Genomic DNA, 20,908 nt, shown 5'->3' with positions numbered 1-20,908 from the left:
AGCAATATATTTAAACAATGGAAATTCAAAACTGGTTTAAAAGATACACACTTAAAATGTAATTCAATTATGGACTATAAAAAAGTATGTTTCTGTAAATGTTATAGACAGCACAGACACATATAATTGCTCTTTATACTGCTATTGGTTTTGTACTGGAAAAACAAGTTAGTTATCTTTGGTAATACTCTTTCCCGTGGATGCTCCATCTAACAGTATATTGTTTGCCTTTAGAATAACCAGAGGCATCAGACTGGATCTGGAAGATTAATAACAGCTTTGCTCCCACACACCGGTAGGAGGCGCCCTGTGTGGGCTCCTTTCTGCCATGGAAGTGAGGATGGAGCCACATATAAGGGACCCCCTGTGAATCAACATCAGTTTCTTTAACTCTGTTCAAGCTCTCGGACGCGGAGCACAACAATAATCAGAGTGTAGCTCTCTAGTTTTGGACCTTTTTCAATGGAAAACAAAGATGATCCCAAAGAACAAGTGGTGAGGAATCTGTGGTCAGAGTACCCACCAGAAAGAGCATTAGCAAAGGTAAGTAACTTGTTCTGATCGATACTTATAGCAGATTAATCACCTTTAGAATATATATCAAAGCTGTACCTCCCAAAGTGGTGCATCTGTAGAATGGCTCATAGCTAAAACATCCTACAGGAATGAACAGGCAAAATGACCTTCCCCATATCAATACTGTAGTGCTTCATGAAGCATGTGTACTGACGCCCACACCATGGCCTGAAAGATGCCAAGGACATGCACTCCCCATGCCAATGCAGTGGTAGCAGCCTTGGCCCTGAGTGAATGGACCCTAACCCCTTCAGAGACTGCTTTTTGTTCAGTGTGTAGCAGGTCTTAATGCAGAGGACTATCTACCTTGAAAATGTCCTTTTATGCGTCGCCTTGCCATTCTTTGTCTCATATAATCTGACAAAGAGCTGATAATCCACATGATGGTCTTTGGTGTGTTCAATGCAAAAGCTTAAAGCTCTTTTGGGGTCCAGTCAATGGAATCTCTCCTCTGTTGATGGGTGAGGCAGAGCAAAACATGTTGGGAGAATGATGAATTGCCTTAGGTGGAAACCAGAGAACTTCTAGCAAAAAGACCTCCTTGGTCATCAACTCAATTTTGTATGAGAAAAAGGTGGTGTAAGGTGGATGCAAAAAAGAAAGCTTGGAGTTAATTCATGCAACAAGCCGAGGTACTGACCAGAATGGCAGTCTTCAGAGTCAGGAGAGGTAGTAAAAAGATGTGCATTAGTTAGAATGGAGGGCACAGTAGGACGGTAAGGACCAATTCATTTTTCCACTGTGGCTTCAGAAAGGGCTTAGAAGGAAACAAACAAGTCAAATCTTTTAGACACCTCATCACAACAAGTGATTTGAACAATGATGGCTAGTCTGGTAAACGTAAAATAATGTAAAGGACCGTCAAGTAACCTTTAAGTGTCCACTCTTTGTCCTTGCTGAGCCAGGGATAAAAAAAATAAGGCATCTGACAATTTGGTCTGTAATGGGTCAGTGTTGAGAGTGCCACACCAGGAAACAAATATGTCCCAGTGCCAGAAGTAGAAAGACTTTGTAGCAGAATGTCTGGCAGCAGGTACGACGTCCAACTTCAGGAGGAACCTTAAATCCAGTCATTTGTTGCAACCCAATCTCCATACAGGGAGCTATACAATGCAAAGGTTCAGGTGCAGGATACTGCTCTACCTTGGAGACAGGAGATCCTCATGATCAGAGGACAGGTGGTAATGAAGTTCTCGGTACTACTCTCCTTTCCCAATCAGGAATCACTCTGATAACTTGAACCCAGTCATTCCAGATCTTCCTAGAACTTGGGGCAGAATAGGTAGTTGTCGAAAGATGCATAGGAGTACTGTGCTCTACTCTATCCGGAATGCATCTCTGTGAGAGAGCGTTCTTGGAACTTCTGCGTGTTAACGTTTTGACACTGCACGTTGTTGGCTAAGGCAAAAAGTTCTAGGCAAGGTTGTCCCCTTTGATGGAAGATGCTTTTTGCCACATTGGGATGTAACCACCATTGGTGATCTGCCACGGGCTGCTGGCTAAGTGTGTCTGCTCTGGACATTCCAAAGCTCCTGCCTGGTGGTTCAGGACCAAGGACATGTCATGAGGCAGCAGCCAGGTCCAGAGGTGAAGTGCCACCTGGAACAAGACCCATGACTCCACTCTGCTTTATACATTCCCCACATGATGGTGCCGTTTGTGAGAACCTGAATCAGTTGCCTTATGATGAATAGTAGGAAGGCTTTCGGTGCCACGTGAAAGGCCCACAACTCATACAGTTTGATGTGGAGATGGGTCTCGCCCAGAGTCCTCTAATCTTCACCTGTCCCAGATGACCTCCCCATTCTAGCAGCAATACATCCATCACCATGCTAGCTCTGGATGGAGCAGGAAGCAGGGTATGCTACTGCTACAACTGCAGTCTAGTTGCCACCACTGTCGATCTTTGATCTTTTGCAGCCTTCCTCGAAACCTAGATGGAATTGTAGAGGTACCCTTGAAACACAGCAATAACATTCTTCACAGCTTTCCCACCAGAGCCTGCAAATGTCACCTCGCATAGTCAATAAGCAGAATGCAAGAGGCCCAGAAGGCTCAGAGCCACTCTCACTGAGATCCCGGACCGAGGCTGAAACTTCAGGATCATAACCAGAATGTCCTGGACTTGTGATGAAAGGAAGGATGAAAACTGCACAGTATTCAGGATGGCTCAAATGAAATGGACCCTCTGAAAAGGAGTCAGCTGTGACTTCTGTACATTAAAAATGAACCCAAATGATGTTAGGAGGTTCACAGTCATCTGGGGGTGGTCTACAAGTGGTTGTGGCAAACCTGCATTAAACAGTCAATCATCAAGGTAGAAGAAAACTGGAAACCCTAACCTCCAAAGGGTGATATGACAACCTCCATCACTTTTGTGAACAGTCAAGGGACGTCTGTGAGGCTGAAGAGGAGTACAATTTGAAAGTGGTACTGAATCGCCTTGAACCTCAAGTAGTGTCTGTGGGACTGCAGGACTGGAACATGAAAGTATGCATGCTGCAGGTCCAAAGTCACCAACCAGTCGCCTGGATCCAGGGCAGACAAAACATGAGTCAAAGTGAGAATCTTAAATTTGTCCTTCTGCATGAAGGTGACCAGAGGGAATAGATCTAAAAGAAGACAAAGGCCCCAGTCCTTCAGCACAAGAATATAGCAGGAATAAAAGCACTTCCTTATTTCCAGGGCCAGAGCCCTACTATGGCTCCTTTGGTCGAAACAGCCTGCATTTCATGGTGGAAGATTGATAGGTGCTCCTCTAAAAGACTGATGGGAAAAGTGCAGCAGGTTTGAAAGGAATAGCAGGGCATAGCCTTGTTAAACAATCTGAAGGACCCACTTGCGTTCCGTAGGATGTTTGTGTGCTGCTAAGGGCAAACTAAAGCAGCTTGGAGGCTGATGCTGCAGATGACTGGGAAGTGTGCTGCCACTGGTGGCCTGAGCGTTGTTTGCTTGATCCTCATCCGAGAAAGGACTGTAAGGCCTTTTGTGAAGGAGGTGGAGGGCCTTGCTTAGGGGGTTTTACAACCCTCTGGGGTAGCCTTGAAAGGGGAAAAACTGTTGGGGATAGGGTCTAACAGGTAGAAAGGCATATTGTACTCGCTGTAGACTGGCTTTTTAAAAGTATTACAAAGTTCAACAAGCCACTTACAGCTAGAGAGTGGGAGAAAATACATGGGGGTGTGTAGACAGTGTCATCAAATGCCGGATTTAAACTGATACAATACAACTACATACATCAACTGGACATCACCCAAAAAACCCTACATATTATTTATCCATCACGAGCAGCGAAGTGCTCCCGCTGCAGGGAAGAGGCAGACTTTGTGCATGTGGCTTGGGACTGTCGGGCCAAAATACTGTTCTGGCAGGAGGTCGTGGATGGACTCAACGGGGAACAATTTAGCTTTATATCAAACTGGTGTTATTGGGGCTGCTCCTGATGCTGAACGGGAAGAAAATGAGTCCGAAGGTCATGTCCCTGAGGCTGGTGCTGGCTAAACGCTGCATCACGATCTGGTTGTTAGCACCTGAGCTCCCGGTCTACAAGGACTGGCTAAGAGACATCTCAGAGAGGGTAATAGCTGTGGAAATACGCATGAAACATACTAGGATGGACGATAGAACCGAGGCTGACCTGCAAGCATGGGCAGCTATACTGACAATTCTGAGAGAACCCCCTACCCACACCCAGACTATCCATCCCCTTGATTGTGCCAGAAGAGGGAGGGATTCTAGAGTGAATGCGCTGATGGTTGTGACTTGCAGTTTGAGAGAGAGAGGTGAGATAGCTAGACTTGATACCTCTGGCAAAGGCAGAGGCCCTGCCAAACATTCAAAAGGGGGGCTGTTGTAGTATTACACTAATCATGGTCCTGTTCAGAGTGTGAGTAGTTGATGACACCATGCACAATCTTTACGGCAGATTGGAGTGATAATAGAGGAGAAGAATGGAGGTGGGGGGAAGTTGGGTGAATTGTTTTTGTCTTTACTATTCTATTTGTTTTTTTTTAAAGAAACTGTATATGGTGAAAAGAACTGTGCTGAATTTGTACTGTATGCTATGTAAAACTTAATAAAGACTATATACCAAAAAAAAAAGACTTGTTGCAGGAACGGCCACATCCTCTACTTTGAGCACGAGCCGGATGGATAAGTTACTCACCTGTAATCCTGGTGCTCTTCCAGGGTTATACTCATCAACGTCATAAGCAGTGAATTATCCCCGCCCATGTGCGGGATCCCAGAGCATAGGGCAATATTATATATATATATATATATATATATATATATATATATATATATATATATACACACACACACATACACACATACACACATATATACATACACATTCATATATGTGGGAAACATCCTTAACAACGCAACACAACGCACTACCATTACAACGAAACTTTTACAACGTAGGATCCATTACAACGCATGCCATTACAACACATTCCAGTACAACGCAGCTGCTATTACAACGCATGCCATTACAACGTAAGTATGGGTAAGTATTTAATTAAATTTTAACCCCTACACCATCCAACACTTACCCCACTATTACGCCCCCCCTGGAGTGAAAATAGTAATTTTAACCCCTACACTATCCAACACTTCACTATAAATTACTTACCCATACTTATGTTGTAATGGCATGCGTTGTGATAGAAGCTACGTTGTAATGGCATGCGGTGTAATGGCATGCGTTGTAATGGATCCTGCGTTGTAAAAGTTTCGTTGTAATGGCATGCGTTGTAAAAGCATGCGTTGTAATGACATACATCCATATATGTACATACATATACAGGGGTATGCTTAGACCATAAAGTATATAATACTTCCAAACCCATACACCTACATATGTATGCATACATACATATATGTAAATATGCAACCCCAACAACAATCCAAAAACAGGGCAAACAGCCAAGATTACATCAGTTTTACTTGTATGAAAATAAGCCTCTCAAAACTCCTTGTAATAGAGACTATACACTGTGGCCGTACGCCCCGACGCTCCCCCTGCTGGGCACTCCCAGGGACGCTGGGGTGTTGACTGAATCACTGCTGGAGAGTTGGGTACGGGCGGGTGTGGAGACGCTGGGAGACCTTTACGCAGACGGTGCTCTGCTTACCTTTGCAAACCCCGCCGCGAGCACGGGCCAACCGGCTGGGCAATTCCTATTGCATGCGTCCCTGATACTGGGGCGATATGTCCGAGGAGCTGCCAATGCACCACTTCATGCAATACTTGCATGTCATGGGCAATGGCGCCCACATAGTACATTGGTTGGCGTAGGCCCTTCTGACCCACACGCAACACTCCACCGCACAGCTGAGAGACAAGTGGGCGACGGATAGGGGAAGGGATTGGTCCGACAGTGAATGGGCAATGGTGCTGGCTGGCCCGACTAATGTCCCGCGCAACCCCCGTTTCAAAGTTATACAATTTTACATATTACACCGCGCTTATCTATCACCCGACAAAATAAACAGATATTTCTCTGTTACCAATACTGCCTGTCAGCGCTGTTCCCTAGTTGGCGCTGATACTTTTTAGGTCGAAGCACGACCTCTGCTTCAATGCGAAGCATTGATAGCAGAGTCTGCTTCGACAACTATTGTGATCCGTTATTGGGAATGTGGACAGGAAAGGGTGCACGAGCGCAGAGTAGCTCAGTTTTCACCTCGTGAGCGCGCACGGCGCCGTGCCCCTCTCCTGTCCACATTCCCTTGCGCAAACACACTACACTCACGCATGCGCACATACACAGGCATACACAGGCACACACACACTGCATACACACACGCAAGCCCACGCGCACACACACAGACACACGCACAGACACATTCGAACACACGCGCGACCCCCACCCCCACCACTTACCGGGCTCTTTCGGCGTGTTCAGTGTGTCATCTACGGCAGCGCTGGTACCAGGGGGCAGGACTTCACTTCCGGGGCTCCCTCCAGCACCTGGGAGCCCCGGGCTGCGGAGAGGCCATCAGTCGGCCGGCTCCACTTCTTCCTCGGCTGTGGCGGCGGGCGGGACTTCCTGCCGGATTGCAGGCCCCGCCCCCGTCTCAGGCAAAGTGCCTGACTTCCGTTTTTTTTTATATCGGTGCGTGGGAAAGCAGTCAGATAGTGAATTGGGTCTATTTTTTTGTGTCTGTGACTTATTGAGACTAATAAAGTTATAGTAGCCTCTTTTTGACGGTCGAAATCAGAACTTTCTAACTTCTCAAAATGGCGACTACTCATCCGGGCACTTCGTAGTCCTTTAGTTATGTTAACACAACGTCCTTTAAAATATCGGCGTTTGTATAGATGCGGTTCACTCATTTTAAATTGACCGCGGTAGCAGGATCCTCGAGGTAAGACGTCCGTGTGCCTGATTGCATGTCTTTAAAGCCCGCACGCTATTTTCGAAGACGCACTGACCGTGAGGGCTCTACTCTCCCTCCCCCCCCCCTTTTTTAAAAATAGTGGTCTAACTTGAACGTTTCCGCTACACATATTTAAGTATGCACCGACATTTGTATGGACGAGTGTCACTTGTTCATTTCCGGATTTTATTCTCCATGCATATGCCGGCTGGTGCAATTCTTTATATATGTGACCTGCACTTGCATTCAATGTTATTGCGTGCGCACCAATAGTCACAAGTTAGCCCTTCTGTAGCCCGCATCAGTTTGAAAGATTTATCCGTCAATTACATAAGCTGCACTTGCCGCAGAAGACGATGCGGTTTCCAGACCAGTTGCAGTTGAGGTCCGCTGTCACTGGGATTAAACGTGTCAAGCCAATGTCAAGCCAAAAAATGTACCTGTGTTCCAGTATACACACAGGTCTGCGTCGTTCTAAAGGGATGCTATGCAAAACCACATAGAAGCTTTACATTTATATCACAGTCCACCTTCCTCGCATCCACTTTGTAATGAATTCTTCAAATGCAAGTGTGCCTTGCAGTCTGGTGCCAGAAACTTCTCTTTAATTTTACCACTGCTTAATTTGCCCCGGTGTCTGTTACCGGTAGTCGGTGTTTCTTTTAGTGAGATCACAGCTTCTCCCCCGCCCCCACTACCGAAGTCTACAAAACTCCTAACTGCGTACACTAACCTACTAGAGTGACACCAAATTCTCCCACGAGTTCACTACAGTTCTATCAACTTATGTTTTTCTTCCAGCTAATGAAACCAGAGAGGCAGTTACGTCACTGCCTTAGGTTTCATCAGAAGAAGTCTTTCCTTTTATTATTTTTGAAAGCGTACCAGTTACCTAGACACCGCATTGTTTTGTGTTTTTTTTCCAACATATCTGTGTATAGATCTATGCCAACGCGCAGTTTCCTTTAACAGTATATGTTGTTACAAAGATTTGCATAACGCTGTATTGCCATTAGTATGGCCTCGCAGCAATCTCATAGTTCTAGACTAACAACTGCTTGATAAGATGCACTTTATATCTGGATTGTGCTGACCAAAACATATTTCTGCACGACTTCACATGTCTCTGCCAATATCCACTACATAGTGAGTGAATTGTTCATGTCTGTTGAGTGGCTCATTCCTTCCCCCCTGCAAGCCCTATTTACAAACCCACAGGAACGATAGCTACACACTGAAGCTCAAAACACATACAGGTAAGCACTTATATGTTTGTGGGGACGTGTTTCACTTTCTTTTAAATATTTTTCATTTCACCATCGAAGCTCCTCTGTTACTGCCTCCAACTGATCCCGTTGTTCATTACATCCATTCCACTGTTGCTCATCTTTTGCTGTCTCATTTTTTGAAAACTTTTTTGGGACCCAACAGTTTTTGGGTGGGCTGCACCGTTCTAGCAAAAATGCTTTTTTCATGTTTTACCCACACCGCCCCAAACCAATGTCCTTCACTGCCCGGTGCCTTCTCCTCTCAGTGCTCCGTGCTTGTGTCACTCAATGTCCAATGCCTCTCCCTCACCCTCCCTCACACCCTCACCCTCACACACCTCCTCATCCTCACACACCCCCTCACCCTCACACACCCTCTCACCCACCCTCACACCCCCTCACCCTCACACCCCCTCACACACCCTCACCCTCACACACCCCTCACCCTCACACACCCTCTCACCCACCCTCTCACCCCCTCACCCTCACACCCCCTCACCCTCATACACCCCCTCACCCTCACACACCCTCTCCCCTTCATACACCCTCTCACCCACCCTCACCCACCCTCACACCCCCTCACCCTCACACACCCCTCACATCCTCACCCTCACACACCCTTCACATCCTCACCCCGTCACCCTCACACTCCCTCACCCTCACACCACCTCACCCTCACCTCCCTCACCCTCACACCTCCACACTCCTACACCCTCACACCCCCTCATCCTCACACACACCCTCACACCATCACCCTCACACCCCCTCACTCTCACACACCCTCACACCCTCACCACCGTCACCCTCACACTCCCTCACACCCTCACACCTCCTCACAACCCCACCCTCACACCCCCTCACCTTCACACCCCCTCACCTTCACACCCCCTCACCCTCACACCCCCTCACCCTCACACCCCCTCACCCTCACACCCCCTCACCCTCACACCCCCTCACCCTCACACCCCCTCACAACCCCTCATCCTCACAACCCTTTCTCCCTCACACACCCTCACTCACCCTCACACCCCCTCACACCCCCTCTCATCCTCTCTCGCACACCCTCACACAACCTCACTCGCCCTCACTCGCCCTCACTCACCCTCACTCACCCTCACTCGCCCTCACTCACCCTCACTCGCCCTCACTCACCGTCACTCACCATCACTCACCCTCACTCACCCTCACTCACCCTCACTCACCCTCACTCACCCTCACTCACTCACACACCCTCACCAGCATAGCATAACAAAACATAGCATAACATAACAAAACAAAGCATAGCATAACAAAACATAGCATATCATTACAAAACATAGCGTAGAATCACAAAGCATAGCATAGCAAAACATAGCATAGTATAACAAAACATAGCATAACAAAACACACATACCAAATCAAAGTATAGGATAGCAAAACATAGCATAGCATAACAAAACATAGGATAGCAAAACAAAACATAGCATAGCATACAGCATCACTCAGCACCACCACAGCATCACTCAGGGGCACCACAACATCACAGTGCGCTACCACAGCATCACTCGTTCGCCATCACTGCATCACTCAGCGCCACCACAGCATCAATCTGTGCAACCATTCAACAACAACTGGTTCAAATATGTTCTCTGAATGTGCCAAGCTTTATTACAAATGTAACAAAAAGATGTTAATATTTCACTTCTGTTCTTGGATTTTCGTCACAATAAAATACACTGAACATAATCTTCACAAAAGTTATTAACAAAAGTTTAAGCTATTGCCATTATAAATTACAATAACTTTTATTTAGGTATTCATTATTAAAAAAAATAAAAGCCATTGTTATTTGTAATATCAAAACATGTAAGTCACGTAAATACAACACAAATTGGATTACAAATGCTATAGGTGTCACATTTGCGAAAGTTATAACTATTGGCATTGTAAATGACGAAGCTATTAATTTCACAATTTAAAAAAAAAAACATCAATTAAAAAAATTGTAATTTACAATACCAATAGCTCAAACTTTCCTAATGCGAGACCTATTGCATTGCAAATGCTTGTTACATATGCTCTGGCTCTGCCCCAACATCCAGTCATACTGGGACGCGATCACAGTGCTGCTAACGCAATGCACTAACGAAACCGTACCGCACGCGTGGGAAGCCTGCATCTTGGGGCTCTATAAACGAACTAAATTAAACAAAGTGCCGACTAGATTTTGGGACCTGGGACTAATTACGGCTAAGCGCCTACTCACTAAACGCTGGAAGGCCAGTGAACCCTCCCATATCAAGCATTAGTACGCGTCCTTTACTAATTGGGCGCGGGCAGAAAGCACAGTATTGCACCGAGAGGAAACGGCGGGACTCAGGAAATTCCCCATCGCACAGCTCTTGGATGACACCCTGACGTCCTGTCAACAAGCGAGTCTGGAACAGGGAATCACCTGAGGTGGTTTCCACCCGAACCTTCCTACTGACACAGAACACAGTGATGCCTTTGTGTGCCCATCGTCTCCTTCCCCCTCCTGGGACAAAGCCCGTGCTACGACTTACGCACCTGCCTTGCAGCCGCGACACATACACGCGCGTCATGCCACACCTGTCGCCCCTTATACTTGAGCTTATTAGCATCTCATTGCCCACCTGTGTGGCTTTTCCCCTCTCTTGCCTCTCCCGAGGCGGGAACCCCGTCCCGTGCCCTGCATGCAGCTGGCGTCATTGCCGCACTATAGAGACACCGCACATGCGCTCTTGCATTGGCCCTCCTCGCGCCTCCTATACGCTCTAACCTTGTCTCGATCTCATATTGTCGGAACCTCCCTCTTATTGCAACTCCCCACCCCTATTTCCACGCAACCGGATGCCTCAACCCCTTATTAGTTCCTTTTCCCCCACCTCTCCCTGATACAGTTCACGGCCTTGTTTATACGCTGGCTATGTTTCGAGACCAGGACATTGTTTGCCGTTGGTAAGACACAGTACATTCCGCAGGGGCGATATGGGTATTCGCACCTACACCGGCACTTACTTTTCCCTTTGAACCCACATGTTGCACGGCACGTTACACTCTGACTGTGGGGTATGACCGAGGAAAGCGTTACCCTGGGATACGCAGGCTGTCCTACGTTGCAACTACTAACCCTGATTTCCCTAGTAGCATCACCAACACGGGAGGGTGATGCACATGCCGAGACGCCTGACACACCAGCTGTGGCTCTAACGGTCTCTTCCTGGTAATGTTAATACAAGCATCTACTCATTTGTCTTGCTGCAACTCACCATGGCCCCAACTATTCGCTATACCACTGTGTCAAATGCGACTGATGTATGATTTTCATTTTTCCATCTTTGCTGTTTAATGTTGCCATGGTTATTATCCATAGATGTTCATGATTAAAGACTGCTGATCACATTTCTGCGATACCTACGTAACATCAACACATAAAAACATAAACGCCATAGACCTGTGTATTTTATGTGATATGCTATGCATGATATGCACAAGTTCCACTTTATCCTGCCGCCGGACCCCAGGGTTGTCGGCTAAATGGCTGTGTTACCCTGATACCGTTATACAGGCACCATGCTCAATGCAGCCGGCCCAAAGGGGTTGTAGGCTATATGCTGTGTCATTTACAAACTGTACAATAAAGGTCTTAAAAAAAAAAATAGAGACTATACACTGTGATGGTTTCATACAAGAATCCTTTTTTCCCAGAAAAAGGAAGAACAGATAATTGCAGGCAGTTTGGCCTATAGGCTGCATAAGAATAACTGTCCTAGGACAGACAAATAAACTGGCACCCCACCTTTAAGGCTTCCAAGATTCTAAACACTTTGCCTTTAAGAACTCCAGGGAACACTCTGCTCCCAGCATGCCCCACAGGTGACAGTTAGGTCAGTTCTTTTTGTAACGGCGTACTAAACTACTTTAAACCTTGTACTAAAATTGCTCGTCCGGGGAGGAGGGAGGGGTGCTTATGACTTGGATGAATATACCCCTGGAAGGGAAGTAGGATTACAGGTAAGTAATGTATCCTTCTCTTCCATGGGATACTCATCAATAGTCATAAGCAGTGAATAGAATAGCAAGCTCATAACCCACACTTCGCGGACGAGCAATCCAGCACTAGGAATAAAAAACAATGATACAGTTTAAACAGATAATCAACCAAACAGATTTCTCAGAGATGCACACCCAACTTGAGCATCTGCCTGAGCATCTGAATCTAAGCAGTAATGGCGAGAACAAGTATGAACACACCGCCATGTAGCTGCTTTACAGATTTCTGCTATAGGAATGTTCCTGAGGTGGGCCGTAGTAGAGGCCTTTTCTCTGTTTGAATGTGCTTTAGGCCTTCCCTGAAGAGACTTATTAGCCAACAGAAAGGCCAAAGAAATGCAGGAGACTATCCACCTTGAAATGGACCTTTTAGAAGTTGCTAAACCTGTATTAATAAGACCGTAGTTGACAAACAATTGGTCCGTCTTTCTCATACCTTTGGTCTTGCCCAGATAAACTTCAACATTCTTAAGGTCTAACCAGTGTAGGGCCCTTTCAGGAGCAGTAGGAGGATTAGAGAAAAAGGTAGGTAAGGTGATGCCCTGATTAATGTGGAAATCTGAGACCATTTTAGGCAGAAAACTAGGATGAGTTCTGAGAACTACTCTATTTGAATTAAAACAGTGTAGGGTTCCTTACAACACAATGCTTGAAACTCGCCGACTCTACGAGCTGACGTAATAGCCACCAAAAAAGCCACTTTCCAGGACAAGTGCTGTAGGGAAGACTTGTGTATTGGCTCAAAAGGTGCACCCATCAGTTTGGTAAGGACCACGTTGAGCTCCCACAGAGGAGAAGGTGTTTGTACTGGTGAATACACCTTTTTTAACCCTTCAAGAAAATCTTTTACCACTGGCATCTGGAAAAAGGAATCCTGCGTAGGTGACTTCCTATATGCCGTAATTGCTGCTAAGTGTACCTTAATAGATGTGAACTGCAGGCACGACTTAGCTAGGTGTAAGAGATACGGCAAAATGACCTGTTCTTGTCCTCTAACTGGGTCATGACCATTATTCAAGCACCATATGTAAAAATGCTTCCACTTGAAAGCGTAGGAAGCCCTGGTAGAAGGTCTTTTAGCTTCCTTAAGGATGTTCATACAGTCCGCTGGCAAGTCTATGTGTCAATACTGCAAGACTTCAGGAGCCATGCGGTCAGCCTGAGTGAAGAGAGGTTGAGGTGAAACACTCTCCCCTGACTCTTGGACAGCAGGTCCGGACGGCAAGGCAATCTCCGGTGTGGAACCTCGGAAAGTTGTAGAAGATCCGGGTACCACCACTGGCGCGGCCACTCCAGAGCAATCAGAATCATCCTGGAGTTGGTCTTGTAGAAATTGGTGATGACTGTTGGAATGAGAGGCAGCGGAGGAAAAGCGAAGAGTAAGCTCTGAGCCCATTTTATCAACAGAGCACTCCATCTTGAACCTGGTTGGTGAAACCTGGATGTGTAGACAGGGCATTTGGTGTTTGTTGCTTCTGCGAACAAGTCTATGTCTGGCACTCCCCACCTTCGAAAGATATCCTGAGCCACTTCGGAGTTTAGCACCCAGTCGTGCGCTTCTATGAACTCTCTGCTTAGGTAGTCCGCCTGGACATTTAGAACGCCCGCCACATGGACCGCCGTGATGGTGCGGGGTCATGCCAGTAGCCACTTCCAAATGGTTTGTGCCGACTGAGACAGAATTCTGGACCTGGTGCCTCCCTGCTTGTTCAGATAAAACATCGTTGGGGTGTTGTCTGTTTGAATCAAGAGGGATCTGGACTGAAGGGACAGAAAAAAGGACTTGAGGGCTAACTAGACGGCCCTCAACTCCAGCAAGTTGATATGATATCTCCTCTCTGTGTCCGACCATAGCCCTAGCACTGAAGGTGATCCATATGAGCACCCCAATCTTGCAGTGAAGCGTCTGTAACTATGGTCTGGGTCGGAGTCTCTTGATGGAAGGGAACATCTTTTAGATGTGACCGCTTGGTCCACCACATGATGGCAGACTGGGGGAAGAGTAATCCGATCCTCAAAACTGCCTGACCCTTACAGAGCCTGCTGCAGGGGACACATGTGCAATGTGGCATTGGGGACGATGTAGATGCAGGAAGCCATGGATCCCAGAATAGAGGACACTTGTATGACCGTCGGGTGGTGTGACTGCAGGAGCTCGCGGCATTTCATCCTGATCGATGAAAATCTCTCCGCCGAAGGAAACGCGCTTGCCTCAGCGGTGTCCAGCGATGACCCTAGGTAGTGAATGCTCTGGGTCGGATGGAGAATTGATTTTATTTTTTAAATTGACTCGTAGACGCAACTTGTTCAGTAATTGGAGACTGTAGGAGAGATGCCACAAATAGAGCTGGAGTGGAACTCTTCGGGAGCCAGTCATCTAGGTACGGATAAATGAATATTTTGCATCTGTGGAGAAAAGCCGCCACAACTGCCATGCACTTTGAAAATGTCCGTGGGGCTGACTTAAGACCGTATGGTAGGACTCTGAACTGAAAATGGCATAGAGCAATTTGAAAACTGGGAACCCTTATCTCCTTGCTGCCCGTTTTTGGAGACTGTCCGCAGGAAGGGAAAGCCTGCATCACTAGAGGATTCCTGAGGATTTCTGAGCCTTTTCGTCGTCACCCTTGACCTCCCGCTTCGCGGGTCCCGCAGCGCCTCGCACACAGGAGGCTGCAGACTTTGGAACAGCTGAGGACAGGAGGCGCGGGCAGGTAAGCAAGCCGGCGGGGCTGCGAGCACGCAGGCAGGGACTCCAATGACCAGGAGCCCCTGCGCGCCCATCTAACACACCTGGGCTGCTCTCCCCGCTGGCCACGCCCCCCGCCCTCAGTCCTGAAAAAGCGGAGGTTTGTTAAACAGAACGGAACCCTTATCTCCTTGCTGCCCGTTTTTGGAGACTGTCCGCAGGAAGGGAAAGCCTGCATCACTAGAGGATTCCTGAGGATTTCTGAGCCTTTTCGTCGTCACCCTTGACCTCCCGCTTCGCGGGTCCCGCAGCGCCTCGCACACAGGAGGCTGCAGACTTTGGAATAGCTGAGGACAGGAGGCGCGGGCAGGTGAGCAAGCCGGCGGGGCTGCGAGCACGCAGGCAGGGACTCCAATGACCAGGAGCCCCTGCGCGCCCATCTAACACACCTGGGCTGCTCTCCCCGCTGGCCACACCCCCCTGTACGCCAACCAATCAGCAAGAGCCTATAGAGTATACATTGGACCATTGTCCCCGCTCAGCGGGAGCGAGCGGGAGCGCGCCGGGAGAAGCCCGGGACAAGGGCGGGACCGTCTGTGGCCGTCCGGGGCCGACGGAGGCCGGGCTGGGCCAGCCCCTTAACATCTGCAGTTTAGTGACCCGTGCCTGGCCATACGCTGGATATGGCGACAGAAGAGGAAACCCCAGGGAAAAAAGGTAGATTACGCAACGGTTTATTGGAGAATTACTTCCCCAAGAAGAGCGAGGGAGAAAAGGATTCTATTCTAGCGGAGCGTAGGGCAGAGCGGCGTCGCTCAGTTGAGAGCTTGAAACATAGACCCCTCATTGACAGTTCCTTGTTGGATTTGACTCGGGAGGGAGGTTCTGCAGATTTGAGTGTGGATAACGCTAGCCAAGAAGGCGTCCCCTTATTGTTCCGTGACTTTGTATCCACACCCGATTTTCCTCTGGATAACATTATAACTGTTACTCCCACCCCTAGTCCTAATTGTGCCCTTGTCACATCTATTCCCAGGAAACAAAAACCAAAGCTTTTAATTGCGGCCCAGATCCACCGCCCACCACCTAGTAAAAAAAGAAAGAAATTTAGGGTGGCACCTGGTAAAGTCAAAACCCCGCATACTGAGTTTGGCAAAAGGTCAAAAACCCCCATTTTATCTGATATCACCCCAGTAGTAGAACAGGATTCTATACCAGCAGCAGTACTACCATTGGGTCACAGCCCGTCTGAAGTAGTTATACGGACAGTGGTTCCTGATGATAGTACTGGAGCTGCAGTAGCTGTTACCTCATCTCCCCCCCCATTGTTAGGAAACTTGGAGTTCTTGTTGAGATCTCTCCTTTTACCTATCAATGAGTCCATTAAAAAGGTGGAAATCAGACTGACCATACTGGAAGCCACCATAACTAGCATGGCCACTCTGACTAAAACCAAGGGGAGCGGGGTGGCGCATCTTATACCTTCGACATTGCCCCCTTCTAAATTGGTTCAAAAAAACCCTCCCGCCCCAGCTCAGCCGGCCAAGCAAACTCTACAGCCCCAGGGTAGAGTTGATCTCTCCTCCCCAATTCAACCAAAGCCACCAGGAACCGATTTAGGTGACGCCCCTAATAAACCAATTTTAAAGGCCACGACAAGCAGCAATCAGAATATCCAAGGGGTAGGTCGGAATAACAAGATACCACATAAAAAGGTCCCACAAGTGGAAATTCCCCCAGAAGCAGCGCCCTTTGTGGTGGTCTTGACAGGGGTCCCTCAGATAGCGGAAAATAAGAAGGAGGGATACGTTGACCTCAAGAATAAAATTATTCACTGGCTGAGAACGTACAGGCCGTTAGCGCCCAATATAGATGGGGACATAGTACATGTTAGACGGATTAATTGGCTGGGGAGTAGTACTAAAAATATAGAGGGGGATATAGTGGTGGTTAATTTTAGAGATCCTCGGGCTGTTGATTATATTTTAAACTGGCCACCAGGAAACGGCGAAACCCGTATCACCCCTCGAGCCGTAACATATTTCTACCCAAGGACAGAGGCTACCCCTTTTAAACATCCATATAAATTTCAATCTTATAGGCCTTCCTTTACCTTGCCTCCTAATAACAACTATCCCAGCATGGACAACATTTTGCCTTGGTGCCTGATCAGCACCTTCCGTGGTCTAGGGCCCCTTATAGACATATGAGTAACCACGACACCAGGATGAGTCGTTTGAGACCCTTTACCCCGCTGGACACATACAATCGGTTTTCTCAGCTCTCGGGGCTGGAAGACTGCGATTGAAGTTCAGCGCCCGGGGGGGAGTCAAGTGAACTCCGTGAGGGAGAGATCTTACGACGTCCCTGTGGCAGTGTAGATATGGAGGAAGTTGGGCCACCCTCAGTCCAATCTGTTATTACTAATAACATTATTGAAGCTTCTATGTCAGCTAGTCTTTTGACTAGCATGGATGGCTGTCCTGTGACCACTATCCCCCTGGCACAGGAGGGGGGGTGCTGTATGACCATGGTGGACAATGAGGGCGGGACCGGAGAGGGATACACCTTAGTGCCAAAAGGAAGGCGGGTAATAAGCCTCCTTTCCTGGAACATTGCGGTGTTAAAAAGGCAGTTAGAAATACCAGAGTGGCACATGTTCATTGAGAGGTTCGATGTTTGCCTGTTTCAGGAAACTTGGAGCCTATCTCCGCTACACAAAGCGGGGTATACCACCCACTTTCTTCCAGCAGTAAGTAAGGGAAAGGGTAGACCAGCGGGGGGCCTTACGGTCTGGATCAAAATAGAACTGGACTGGGTGGTTACACGCCACACCCTGGAGTGTAACGATATTCTCCACCTTTCCTGTAGAGGAAAGGTGGAGGGTAGTAGGCTTGATCTTTTTAATGTTTATGCTAGAGGGGCCCCTGGGGACTCTGCCTCTCTAACTTTAACAGCTCTGGACTCCACCTTAGCCAATTGTCCGTCTTCAGCAAAGATCATCGTGGGGGGCGATTTTAATTGTACGTTTGAACCCCTCCTCGGAGATGATCCCTTGGGCATCGAAGAGGAGGATTCAAAATGGTCCATTCCAACATTATCCCTGCCCCCGATTAGGAAATGGTCAGCTAGGGCAATTCAAATCAATGCACTGACCAGGGACCACAAGCTAAGAGCCCTTAACGGTAGGACTATATCTGATCAGGTAGGGGCACTGACCTTCAATAGACTTACTGGGCCGTCCCGAATTGACTACATCCTAATGGATGTCAGTTTTTGGGCAGACCTTATTGATATGGAGGTCTACCCAAGTCAGGATAGCGACCATAATCCCCTGTGTTGCAAGTTTAACTGGGTTACCCTAAAAAACAGGAGGGCGAAAGTCACCTCAAAAACATCTAAGGAGGTTACCCCATATAATAACAATCGCAGACTGAAATGGGATAAGGCTAAACTCAAGGAGGACGATCTAGGGGCCATTAAATCCTTGGTGGAGCGCTTGACTTCAGACCTGGAGGGCTGGATTGGTGAAGACCCGACTAGCAGGCTTCCTTATCCCTCCCTTGATTCTGCTTACAAAGCCACACTAGACCACGTTGGTCAATTCTTTACCTCGAAAGGGAAAAGCAATAGGGCCACTATTGTACCCCCCACTCTTACTAAACCTTGGTATACTGACCAGTGTAAGGGTAAAAGAAAAAAACTGACAAAAGCCCTGATTTCGGGGGACCCCTTGCTGGTTAGAGCGGCCAGGAAGGATTACCTGAAAGCATTATCACTGGCCAAACGCGAGTGGGAGGAACAGCATTGCAGGACCTATCCAATGCCGTGAGCAGTAGGAACCCGAACCTTTTTTGGGATTTGATTAATAGATCTAGACAGAGGAAATCGCAACCATTGGCTGCACACATAACTAGTCAGCAATGGTTTGATCATTTCTCATCCCTGTATGGAGGCATTGAGGAAACAACTAGCCCTGGGGCAGATAGTCTGGGTGAGGGGGATCCCTTAGGGGTGGACGACCTTCCATTTACGACCACAGAGGTAGTGGCGGCGATTAGACACTTAACCCCCAAGAAAGCAGCCGGACAGGACGGGATTCCTGGAGATCTGTCGATAGTGGAGCCACAGGCCTGGGCCAAATTAATAGCCATAATAATGAATCTGATTACTAGGGGCCACCAGGTGCCAGATTCTTGGAAAGGAGCAGAAGTAGTAACCGTGTTCAAGAAGAGGGCTAGAGAGGACCCTGCAAACTACAGACCTATCAGTTTGATAGACATAATTCAGAAAGTGGTTGGCAGGGTCATCATCTCTAGAGTAGGAGACTGGATGGAGGAGGCCAGTATTCTTTCCCACTTACAAGCGGGTTTTAGAAGAAAGGTAGGCACGATGGACCAGGTCTTTCGCTTTTTTGTTATCTATTGGAAGGCAGTGACCATCAAGAAAGGCAGTTTATATATGGCCTTCATAGATCTCAAAACAGCTTTCGACCTGGTCCCTCGCGCAAAATTATGGAAAATCCTAGGGGAGATGGGATTTCCCAGTGGTCTCCTTAATCTAATCGTAAAGCTCCATGAGGGGAATTACGCGAGGGTTAGATGGGGATCCCAGGGACAGTTAACAGATAGGGTCCCTGTGAGGAGTGGAGTACGCCAGGGCTGCGTTATGGCTCCGACCCTTTTCTCCCTATTCGTGAATGGAGTGGTGGACCATCTGAAGGGGGAGGAGGCGGATGCCCCATCCCTGGCGGGGGAAAGAATCCCCACTTTACTCTTCGCCGATGATACCTTATTAATCTCCAAATCCCCAGTGGGCCTGCAAAAACTCTTGAACCGGTTTAGCTCCTTCTGTACCACCCGAGGCTTAACCATTAACACCTCAAAAACTAAATTGATGGCACTCTCCCCCTCCAAAAGATTCAAAAATAATCTCCTGCTCAATGGCGTTCCTTTGGAGTTGGTTGAATCTTTTGATTATCTTGGTGTCCGGATAAACAGTCGCATGTCTTGGAAGAATCATTTGGCCAAAATGCTACTCAGTCACCAAAGAGTATCCGGGGTGACTTTGAGGGAGCTCCGCGAATCACGCAGTAAACCTGTCTCCCCTGCCATGGCCATTTATGAGGGCCAGATTCTCCCTGCGGCATTATATGGCTCTGAACTCTGGGGGTTCGAAAATGTGTCTGAACTATCGACAGCGGAAAATAACTTTCTAAGGAAGGTGGTGGCTCTTCCTACTTCCACCCCATTGATCCCCCTGAGACTAGATCTGGGTAGAAGAGCACTAAAGGACTTGGTAAGGCTTCGCCCGTTGCTCTTTTGGACTCGTTTGAGAAGAACTGCCGAGCTTGCAAAATATGCTGAAGGGCTGGATGATCTTCTGCTACTGGACACGGGTAAAAAAATAGTATGGCTGAATAGATTGAAAGACCTGGCTCTTAACCTGGGGCTAAGGGATGCATGGGAGTCACAATCGCCGCCACCCAAGGAAGTGATTAAAAAGCTATATTGGGACTGGGTTCAGAATAATGCGCTGAGGGCTGCGGATGGGGGCTCACTCACGGATCAATTTTTGTTATTTAAATGTGTGAGGAAATTGGAGCCATTCCTCGACCTGATAACTAAACCTCTAGATCGTGCGTTATACCTAAAATTGCGATATGGGACGCTTCCGGTGCATGATTTCACGGCGAGGTGGTCAAACTCTGGTGCCCCCCTGCGTTCTTGCCCTGGCTGTGTGGCACCAAAGGAGTCTGTGGCCCATTTGTTTTTTGCCTGCCCAGCTTACAAAGGAGCACGGAATCTTTGGTTGAAACCAGTCTGCAGGGAACTGGGGTTGAGGTGTCATAACCAGGCACTTCGTGTACTCTCTACGGACACTTCATCTTCCATCATGATTTGCGGGGTGGCAAAATTCTTGGGTAGTGCAT

General features: G+C 47.8%; 1 protein-coding gene across 1 annotated transcript in view; it reads right to left on the bottom strand.

Annotated features, from left to right (window-relative positions):
* Positions 1-20,908, bottom strand: part of SEC63 (SEC63 protein translocation regulator) — an 844,363-nt gene that overhangs the window by 150,415 nt on the left and 673,040 nt on the right. The gene's annotated exons all lie outside the window — the stretch shown is intronic.

The sequence above is a fragment of the Lissotriton helveticus genome, chromosome 6 (genome assembly GCF_964261635.1).
Source record: "Lissotriton helveticus chromosome 6, aLisHel1.1, whole genome shotgun sequence".
Classification (NCBI taxonomy): domain Eukaryota; kingdom Metazoa; phylum Chordata; class Amphibia; order Caudata; family Salamandridae; genus Lissotriton; species Lissotriton helveticus.
This window is presented reverse-complemented; position numbering and strand designations above follow the sequence as displayed.